This window comes from Dermacentor albipictus, chromosome 2, assembly GCF_038994185.2.
Source record: "Dermacentor albipictus isolate Rhodes 1998 colony chromosome 2, USDA_Dalb.pri_finalv2, whole genome shotgun sequence".
Classification (NCBI taxonomy): domain Eukaryota; kingdom Metazoa; phylum Arthropoda; class Arachnida; order Ixodida; family Ixodidae; genus Dermacentor; species Dermacentor albipictus.
This window is the reverse complement of record NC_091822.1, coordinates 44,842,407-44,852,394: the sequence shown is the minus strand read 5'-3', so window position 1 is coordinate 44,852,394 and position 9,988 is coordinate 44,842,407. Positions and strand designations below refer to the sequence as shown.

The 9,988-nt window shown below is 42.5% G+C and overlaps 1 long non-coding RNA gene across 1 annotated transcript; it reads left to right on the top strand.

The window, feature by feature from the left end:
• Positions 1–2,630: 2,630 nt before the first annotated feature.
• LOC135912782 (uncharacterized) lies at positions 2,631–7,221 on the top strand. Its single transcript, XR_010567772.2, has 4 exons — positions 2,631–2,840; positions 3,727–3,825; positions 4,765–4,892; positions 6,948–7,221. It is a non-coding gene; the product is annotated as an uncharacterized lncRNA (long non-coding RNA).
• Positions 7,222–9,988: the final 2,767 nt, after the last annotated feature.

The window sequence follows — 9,988 nt, the reverse complement described above, 5'->3', positions numbered from 1 at the left end:
TGCCTCATTTATCCGATTGTTGTTTTGGTATGTAAAATCTCATAAGCCAATTCAAGTTTATTGGTTTTGCCACGATGCCATGTACCATGTGAGGCAATGACAGTGCTCAACCCTCTTGTAGGTTATGAAATATGGCGCAGAACAACGCCTCAAGCAAACACCTCTCCCTTTGTGTTTTCTGTGCTACGCAGACAAACAGCACTAGTGCACGCAAGGTACCATTTAACATCGACTGACCACTCTTGTGTTGGATAAAACGTCGGAGAAATTAAACATTCACCGTTAACACCCCCGCTAATTATCATCATTTAAGCAAACAGCACAGAAGACTTGGCGCACATTGATTGCCAGAATGCGTGCGATCTGTATATATATATATATATATATATATATTTTCTTCCATCTCTCACTGCTCTCAACAAGTAGAATGAGAACATGCCACTTTGTATGGATAATATGCCGAGCTTCTGTGAAGCATGACCGCGTTGTGTTGCACTGCTTCGCTCATTGACCTTTGGAGGTAGGTGACCTGCACACTAAACATTTTTACGCCCTTATGGGTGTTAATAGGGGTGCTTTCGGCATTTACACCCATGCCCACACCCTTCTAGCACCCTTTTCGGCCAAAGCACCCTATCACAAGGGTGGATACCACACATAAGGTGTGACTTTTCTCAAAGAAGGGTGTTAAATCGACGCCTGAAGGGTGTTGAACGTATTGATGCATAAATCTGAGTAACGTGTACACGTCCACGCATTGAGCAATGTGTGTATGTATTGCATTTTTAATGCGAAAGCGTTTCATGGCCTTTCAGGTAGGAAAGGTGGCGCTCTCCGCAACATCAATCCATACGGGACCCTGCTCATGCCAATCTTGTCATTTCCCTTGAAAGCATTCCGAACCGCGCCGCCCGCTTTATTCTCTCAAATTATTCTCTCAAAAGAACACTAGGTGAACCTGATCTTTGGTTACGTCGCAAATACTTTCGTCTCGGTCTTTTTCATAGAATATGCTAATTTAACCCTTCTCGTAAAGAAAATCTTTTCACCACACCAAGTTCTCGTCTCGCATCGACCATCAACACAAAATTGATGTGCCATTCTTCCTTTTTGCCAAGAACAGCCACTGAATGCAACCGCCTTCCCGCCTCCACAGTCTCAATTTGTGACACCACTAATTCAAGGTCGCCGTTCAAATTATCTTATGGTTTGATTTTCTATTTTTTCGCTGCATTGCAATTATTGCATATTTTCACTACTTCTTTCTGTTGTGCCTACTAGGCCTTGAATGTATATAATAAATAAATAAAATGTGAGGTCATCACCGTCTTGTATGACGTCAGTAGTGATACAGAAGGTAGTAAATACAACAACGTTAAGTATGAGCAATTATGGGTAAATAATGTGAATAAGGGTGGAATAAATTGCATTAAGGTTCGTACAAACTATAGCACGGTGGATTACGGGAGATTAAGGTAGAATTGTGAAGAACACGTGACAATGTATGAACTAACGTATCATGGTCAAGTGACAATTGCAAGTGTAGATGCGTGAAGTGATTAAGTTTTCCCATTCCTAAGTGACTGTCGATATTTCTTCAAGGATTCTGATGTTACTGGCATGACGGCCACTCCAAAAATGTATCATCCAGAAAAAGAACGCCCTTTCACTTACAATTCCATTATCAGTATTTTTCGTGCTCACAGGAGTATTAACATGCAATTAAACACTTCTAGAAAAACTGCTGTAGCAGAGCGAAAACACGAGAGCAACTTGCGCAATTCTGCACTAATATTTCGGTGCCCTTAATAGCCCAACAAAACGTGGTGAAATGGAAGAAGCTGTTTGGATACATTGCTGAACAAACAGGGACGTGCTGTTGGACGAGCCTCTGCTGTACAATGGCATCAACGTACAATTTGCATGGTGAATCCATAAAGAAGACTTATAGAGGCGAGATCACGTTGGAAGTTCTCAAACCCGAATTTCCACGTACCTTGCCTAATTCATTCAGAGGTTTACTAAGCTACTGATCTGCTTTCTACGTGCACCCTCAAATACAGCCTGTAAGGCTGAGCCTATATATTAAGGGCTGGTGTCGTCAACGCTGTAATTTCTTATCCAGAGCATACGCACTTGCAAATGCAGTCTTCAGTCTACTCATGAATGTTTACGCGTCGCTGTCACACGACCAAGATGTGAGCGTCTTTATCGAGCCATGATATCGCTGAAACTACGCTGTGACCTCGCAAAGTTGCTTCGTTCGGACGCAGCGAATAATCTAATGGCACCAGCAGAAGAGCGCCGATCGTCTCGCTCACGGTCCCGATTTGTGTACTGTACCCTCAGTGATGCGGCACAGACTGCGCCCCCCACCCCAAAATAAAATGCCCGGCACAAAACGTAGTAGCAACTACCCGCCTCACCGCTCTAGTTAGAGACCACAACGAAGCAGCAGCAAACAGGCGGCCATGCGAGCAAGCAAACCTGTCAGAATAAACGTTCAATTTGCGCGGCCGCCCCATGCCCAATGAAAAGCGACCGGAAGTAACGGCCGACGCTGTATCATCACTTCGGCGCGCGGCAGGATGGGAAGGCGCAAGCTGCGCCATCATGCTCGTTTTCGCGTACGTTCGCGTCGCGCGCTGTGCGAAGTAATTTTAAACGTGTGATTAGTTTTGCGCGCGGGGTAGAAAAAGATGTGGCCCATGCTTTGTGTATTACTCGTGCCGCACTTCAAAGCAAAGCGTTCGTACGCACTGGAAGATGGATCCACGAAGGCTGAAACGAGAAGTTGCAACGTGCCCGGTCGGTAGTACTGGCATGATGGAAACTTTCAGGCAAGTGCCCGTTTATTTGGTATTTGTTTTGTTCGCTTTAGAAATATCTCACTGTGATCTCGTAGCATAATTCATAATTCGCTAATGTAAGAGCAAGAGCAGCTGCACTCCTACTAGGGCAAGTTAACTACCTCGATCGCGTCCCGTGTGACTAATGTTTGTCAAATCTACATCGGGCGTGGTGCGCCTACATAGTTACGCTTTGTTTCTAAGCGCTTGAACGTTCATTGATGTGATTCTCTTGTGCGTTTAGCGCGGCTGCTTGTAATACGGTCGTTCGCACTTCAGTTAAATGTGGTCGACCACTTTTGCATCGCGTAGAAAAGGACTGGCTTAGCCACCTTTCGAAGGAACCGGCGCGGTATTGGTTCTCCCTGACGCGGTCGCGTGCTGCTGTTGCTGCTTGCTGGACGCCTTCAGCATTTTTTCGGCTCGCTTTGTCTGTGCGTGTGCGCGTGCGCGTGCTCGGCTTGATTTGTGTGTGCGTGCGTGCGTGTGTGGGCTCAGCTCAGCTCGCTTTGTGTGTGTGTGTGTGTGTGTGTGTGTGTGTGTGTGTGTGTGTGTGTGTGCGCGCGCGCGCGCGCGTGCGTTCAGTACATGCCGGTTTGTATGGGCCGGCGTGTTTGCGCGTGTCTAGTGCGTACGTGTTTTGTGAGTGTGTTGTCTGTGGGTCGCTGTGTGTGCGTGCACGTGTTAGCGTGTCTGCCTGCATGCATGTATGTGTGCTTGTTTGTGTTCATCAATGTGCGCGTGCGCGCTTTTGTGTCTGCGCTTTGAGAGTGCGTATACTTGTGTGTGCGTGTGGGTGCGTTTTGTGTGCGTGCGTATGTATTGCATGAGGCCGGTAGAGTTTTACTCGCAATAAAACTCTTCCGATTTGGTGCAGCGAGTGTTCCCGCCTGAAAGCCGAGTTTGGTTTCAAGCCACCCTGGACAACTGCTGTATGAGGCGCCGTTTCTCGGGAGGACCAGTGGGAAGGCGCCAAGTATACGCTTCGTCCTTTTTCCTCCCATGCCCTGATGAATCGATATCCTTGTTTTTTATTGTGAAAGGAACGTTACATCCAGAGCATAAATAAATGATTAAGAAATCTGGTAGTGTGTTTCGCCATTACAATAATTCCGATCTTAAAGACGTGGATTTCCCATTAGCTCACATTTCTTTTGATGCAGACAACCGCTGAAATTGTTAGCGGCAGGTTATTCGAGACGTTCTACGTATATAGCAATTGTCTTCAGGAGCTTTAATGAATTTTGAAAATTTGAAGTGTTGTGCTTTAGATGTATCATATATAAGCTTTAGGTCTCCGGGTAATTTGCATGCCCTTCGAGAGCTGTCGCCTATAGCCCTATTGAAATTCGTAACTACAGTTTGGAGCACTGGGGAAGCTAGAAGGCTTGTCGTGGCTCTCGAGAAAGTGTTTAAGCTGGAGGTGTAGGTTGAGGACTTTGGGGTTGGTAACACAAAGGATTTTTTATGCCTTAGCAGTAGGAGTGACACAGGATAAAAAAAATGTATGTGTGTCAAGCAGAGGAAGCTGCTCATGTGTTAGAAGCATGTGCATGCGTGCGTGTGTGTGAATTCTCTCCTCAAAAGGGAGTATGTGTGTAAGTGAGCTATTTCATTGCTGGTCTGTTTGCCAAGAATTGGCAAGAAAACACAATAATCAATTTAACTTGAAATAATAAACTTCAAAGCATACTGGCGAACTGGCAACAGCCGCATACAAGCATGCAGCTGTGTGACAATCCTAATGCATGACTGCAACATCTGGAAGGAGGCTTGCTTCTTCTTCAGTAAGCAGCACAATGTCCATATTCTTGGCTTTTCTCGTGCAAACCAAAACGAGGCTCATTGCCAATGATCTTGTCTTTTGCTCTAATAGCATTTGTTTATCTTGTACTTAGAGCGTTGTTTCTCGCAGGTCATGCAGATGGTAGCAGCGATTTCACAATGCCCAGCCTTGGCGCCCCCCATCAAGAGCAAGCCACTTGCGTTCGCCTTCAGACAGATGGTTAATGTCTTCTTGAAAGCGGTTGAGAAGACAACATTGTAAGTAGATATAGTTGTGTAGTGTAATATAATAAGTCAAGTTATAATTTAAAACTCAGGCTCCTTGGCCGCCTAAGCTTGATATGATGTGCAGTTGTCGGTGGTTGTAAATATTGCCGATGGTACAGTGCATACTGCAGGTATGACTGCTGATCCAAAGTATACATTTGCATTTTCTTGATGGTCTTTCATAATGAGGATTTTCTTTGTGCAAGAATATTCACAGAATGCCGGGGCATTGTAGCTTCATATTCTTTATTGTGCATTAACTGCTAATTTCGTATGACCTTCCTGCTACCAATTTATTTGCAGGAAAGGAATATTTGTTTACTCTCTGCAATGAGCTTGTTATTTCCTCATTGCATTACACTCTTCTACCTCTAATTTATTCCCATATAATTATCAAAACCTTAAAATTTCAGCTGTGTTTATTTTGAATACAATATCAAAATCAAAATGCACCAGATTGCTATCTAGACTGCAAGGGATTTGAAGAAATTACAAGAAACCAGGACCTCTCGGGAGCGTTAAAAAAACGTTTCCGCAGGTAATGTGCCTAATTATACTGAGCTAGCTGCTCACGAAAATTGCAAGCATATTTCATTTCACATAGTTTTGCAGGATATAGCAGGCCTATCATAGTCTCTGAGCACAACCTTACCTCGTTTGCATCATGAAAATGTCTCATGCTTAATTTGGGGCAAGTTTTGAAAAATGAATGTATCATAATTTTGAAACTACACAAAGTATTGGTTGAGGCTAGACAGTTTTCAAACAACTTGACCATGTTGAACTTAGCCATTACAGGACGGAAAAAAAAACATGCACAGGAGCACTCATTCAATGAAATGTGATGCTTGTGGTTATTTTCCACATGCAAAATGTACTCTTAAGCGAGAGAGGGCAGGTAGCCAATTTACAACCATTGTGACTCATGCGGATAGTAGCAACACAGGATGAGAAATGGTTGTGTCTCTGAGGTTCATTGAAAATGTGAAAACTCATATACAGTACCACCCCCCCCCCCTATGAGGGGTAACCGTGCAATATGTTTTGGGCAAGAAAGACGATTGTTCTAGGAGACGAAATTTCAGGCTCTAGTTGAGAGGCTACAGAAAGAAGGACCATGTAAATAGTCGCAGATTAACAAACTGCATCGGAGTGGCATCACAGTTTAGAGCATGAAGTGGGAGCATGAGGAAAGATCATAAGCTTAAATAAGGGAATACTACTTGTCAGTGCATTGCCAAGCTAACCCATTGAAAGAAGGGGGCGTGCTCTTAGAAAAATAGTTGACAACACATGCTAAATTTTCGAGGAAAGTATGCCAAAATGCCCATTCTTACTAAATTAGTAAATAAGAAATACACGATAAATTTTAGGATTCAGAAAGTGTCTAATAAACTGCATTGGAGAGTTGAATATTGTTGGGCTGGATGCATGTATTGCAAGGCAAATGAGAATGCCAGTGGAGATTCCCTCATTTTCATTTTGTGTGCACTCTCTGTAAAACAGTTCTCTTTGTCTCCTAGTGTAATAATGTTGTGTAAAAACAGTCATTCTTTAATGCCTTGTGCATTTCACTCTTAATGTGCCATATCCCGTAAGCTTCTCACCTGCAGTACTAAAGTGTAATGCAGATATATTGCAGATTTCATAATGTCAATTTTGCATTAAGGTCACATACACACTCTTGGACAAATGTCTGTTGTTGAGAGATGTCATTGGTAGTCTTTAAACTTTATTCACTCTTATTTTCTATGGTGAAAAGGGTACTCTAAATTTATGTTTTTGCTGCTGTATGTGTGCCTTGTGTTCACAATGACATAGTGGTTTAGCATTCACAGTAACATGCAATTCCTTAATTTGCAAAATAGAAACTTCTCCTACCTTTCACTTGTCTTGCCCAGTTGCCTGAGCGGTGCATTCTGCCCAGTCACATTAATTAAGTTTGTTACTTTGAGGAGCTTGTTGCTTTATCAAATTTTCCGCAAAGTACATGTGTAATTGCACGGACTGAATTCTCATGATTCTCTTCTTATTTTGCTAATGCAGGCTGCAAGATTCCAGCAACGCCATGTGCTGCATTTATTGGCCAAGATGCTCAGAGAATGGAGTCCCTGCACCTCGTGGTTAACCGTGAACATTTCTTTTTGTTTTGGAAAGCTAAAGGCCATTTGCTGCATCACTTGCATTTTTGCAGCTCAGATGTGTACTATATTTTTCTAATTTTGAATCAATATTGGCTATTCAGTATAAAAAATGACGTACACCGTGAAGGACAAGGACTGCGAGAGACACACTCCACTGACTTTCAACAATATTTTGTTGCGTTGCCATATCGTGTGTGTATACACAGAGGGGTCATGCGCAGAAAATGAAAGCCAGACACAAGGGGTGTTCTAACAGCAAGTCATTGTAAAAAGAACATGGTCACTTGAAAAAAAAAATTACAATTTCTATCTCTTTAGATACAAAATTTCACTAGGGGACAGCGTGATAGAGGGGGCACTAACGCACACACTACCCAGTTTTCTGGTGAAATCAGCTTCATTAATTTACCGGGTGAGCTGTGTCTCGCTAAAACTTCGGTATCTTAAAGAGGGGCATGCAGCCGCACTCCCGGCAATGAATGCCCAAGTGGCCTTGAACAGTGTTATGGACGTTGTTATAGTGCTCTCTTAAACGATCATTTAGGCGCCTGCCTATCTGTCCAATATATTTGCTTCCTCAAAATGGGAATTTGGGAAACCACATTCGTTGCACACATCGCAAAACGTTTTCTGTGCTCGGCAGAGCAACAACTCTGACGTGATTTAGGCGCGTTTACACACTTACAGAGCCTTGCCAGCTTTTCCGGGGCTGAGAAAAGGACTGTGATTTCTGCAGGTTCCCTAATCTTTTTTAGCCTATGGGAGACATCATGAACATACGGTAGCACAGCAAACCTGTGTCTTTCAACCGGCTGGTTCCTTGACCGAGCGCGCTCATCATGTTTTGTGCACTTCAGGAGCTGTTCCGCTATGGCTGAAATTAAGGCCAAAGGGTAGCCAACCCAAGAAAGGCAATCAGCCTGTGCAGCAACGCTATGTTGCATCTCTTGTGAGCAAGATTTATTGAGGCCGTTAAGGAGGCAAAGCTTCACAATATCTCATTTGACTTTGTTGGACAGACAGGCAGGCGCCTAAACAATCATTTAGGAGAGCACGATAACAACGTCCATAACACTGTTCAAGGCCACTTCGGCATCCATTGCTGGGACTGCGGCTGCGTGCCCCTCTTTGAAGGTACGGAAGCTTTAGCGAGACACAGGTCATCCGGGAAACTATAGAAGCAGATTTCACTAGAAAACTGGTTAGTGTGTGCGTTAGTGACCCCTCTATCGTGCTGACCCCTAGTGAAGTCTTGTATCTCAACAGATAGAAATTCTAATGCTTATTTTTTCAAAGGACGATGTTCTTAGTACAGTCACTTGCTGTTAGACACCCCTTGTGACTCATATGCTGCGCATGCCCGCTTTTGTGCAAATATACTCGATGTGGCAACGTAATTAAATATTGTTGGAAGTCAGCGCAGTCTGTCATCTCTCGCAGTTCTTGTCATTCAAGCTGTACGTAATTTTATCTCATTAATTGCAAACTATCCCAAGAAACTACCCTTGTTCAGTATAATTATAATGTTTGATATGACCATTTGCTGGCAAATGTTAACAGTGTGATATTTAACTTGAACTTTTGCATGACTGCCTATGCCTGTGTTCTTTTAGTAACCACAGTATGGCTAATTTATTAAACCATATTTGCTAATTTGCATGCTCACATGCTATAGCATGACTTAATCTTGAATTACTGCATCTAAGTGCAAATAATTTAGAAATTTACTATGTATTTTAAAACACTGTCCACATTTTGTGCTCAGCAAAATTGTTTAATCAACAGTGGTTTGTTTTTATCAGGCCTCCTACTGCACTTTGCACCCAGGCACTAGTAGATGTGGAATATGCACTCTTTTGATTTATAGTAAGAAAAGAACCTATTTTCAAACTACATATTGTATATGTACCAGTGCCTTAGAGTTACAAAACAAAAATTTATAGAAACTGGTATTGTAGTTAGAAAAACCGCTACACAGCACCTTTAGCCCAGAGAACTCTCGTTTCACAAAAGAGGACAAACTATGTAGGCACTAAAAAATTATACGTATTTTTTGTGCTCAAGTAATCTTGTTGGAAATAGAAAATTAGCAATAAGGCTCCTGGCATAAACCTCACTTATAGCATGTCTATGCTTGGAAAGTATTCTTTCAGTCTGAAAAATGTTGGCCAGTTATGCTTTACATTGACTTTCCAAACTTTTCATAATGCTTTGCGATTACATTAGTGTACAAAATAACAGGTGTCTTTATTGTGCGTTTGCTCTGCATTTCAATTGCTTCCCTAATTCACCTTTGCAATATGCCTATTTTTAAGGCATCAAAACTTGAATTTTCGTTCACTGGAGCCTAATACTAAAAATTTATTCCTTTATGTGGCCCAAAACACTGCGAATCAACCCAGGCTCTTTCAGTGCCGCTATACATAGTTTCTTCTCTAATAACAGATTTGATCAATACATATATTTTAGGTACCTTTGTGGGGAATGTACATGTTCTTGTACTTACCGATGTGTTTGGTGATTGTGCATGTTTATATTTCATGTGATTTATGTATATGTTGTACTCTGTATTGCAGCATGCAATAAATATATTTGCGTTTTCTTGAAAATGCAGCATATATCTTACCAGTCTGTGTTGCATGTTATTTGGATATGGAAATCATGATAACCTTGGTGTTGATATACATGCTCAAAAGTGTCCAAGTTTGCTAGGTTGTATTTGTGCAGCGAAGACAGGTTTTCCAATATACACCATGAATTACTAATATGTAATGTGATCCACACGTATAGGTGTTGTGTATGCCCATCGAAGCTTCAAGGCCGGCTGTTTGGCAGTGCGTTTGGTAGCCGAACTTGAACCTTCTGGCACACGCAGTAGTTGCGCGTGGATCGCTGTACATAGTAGTAATTGAAGGCGTGTACTGCCGAATCTGCCTTCCATAC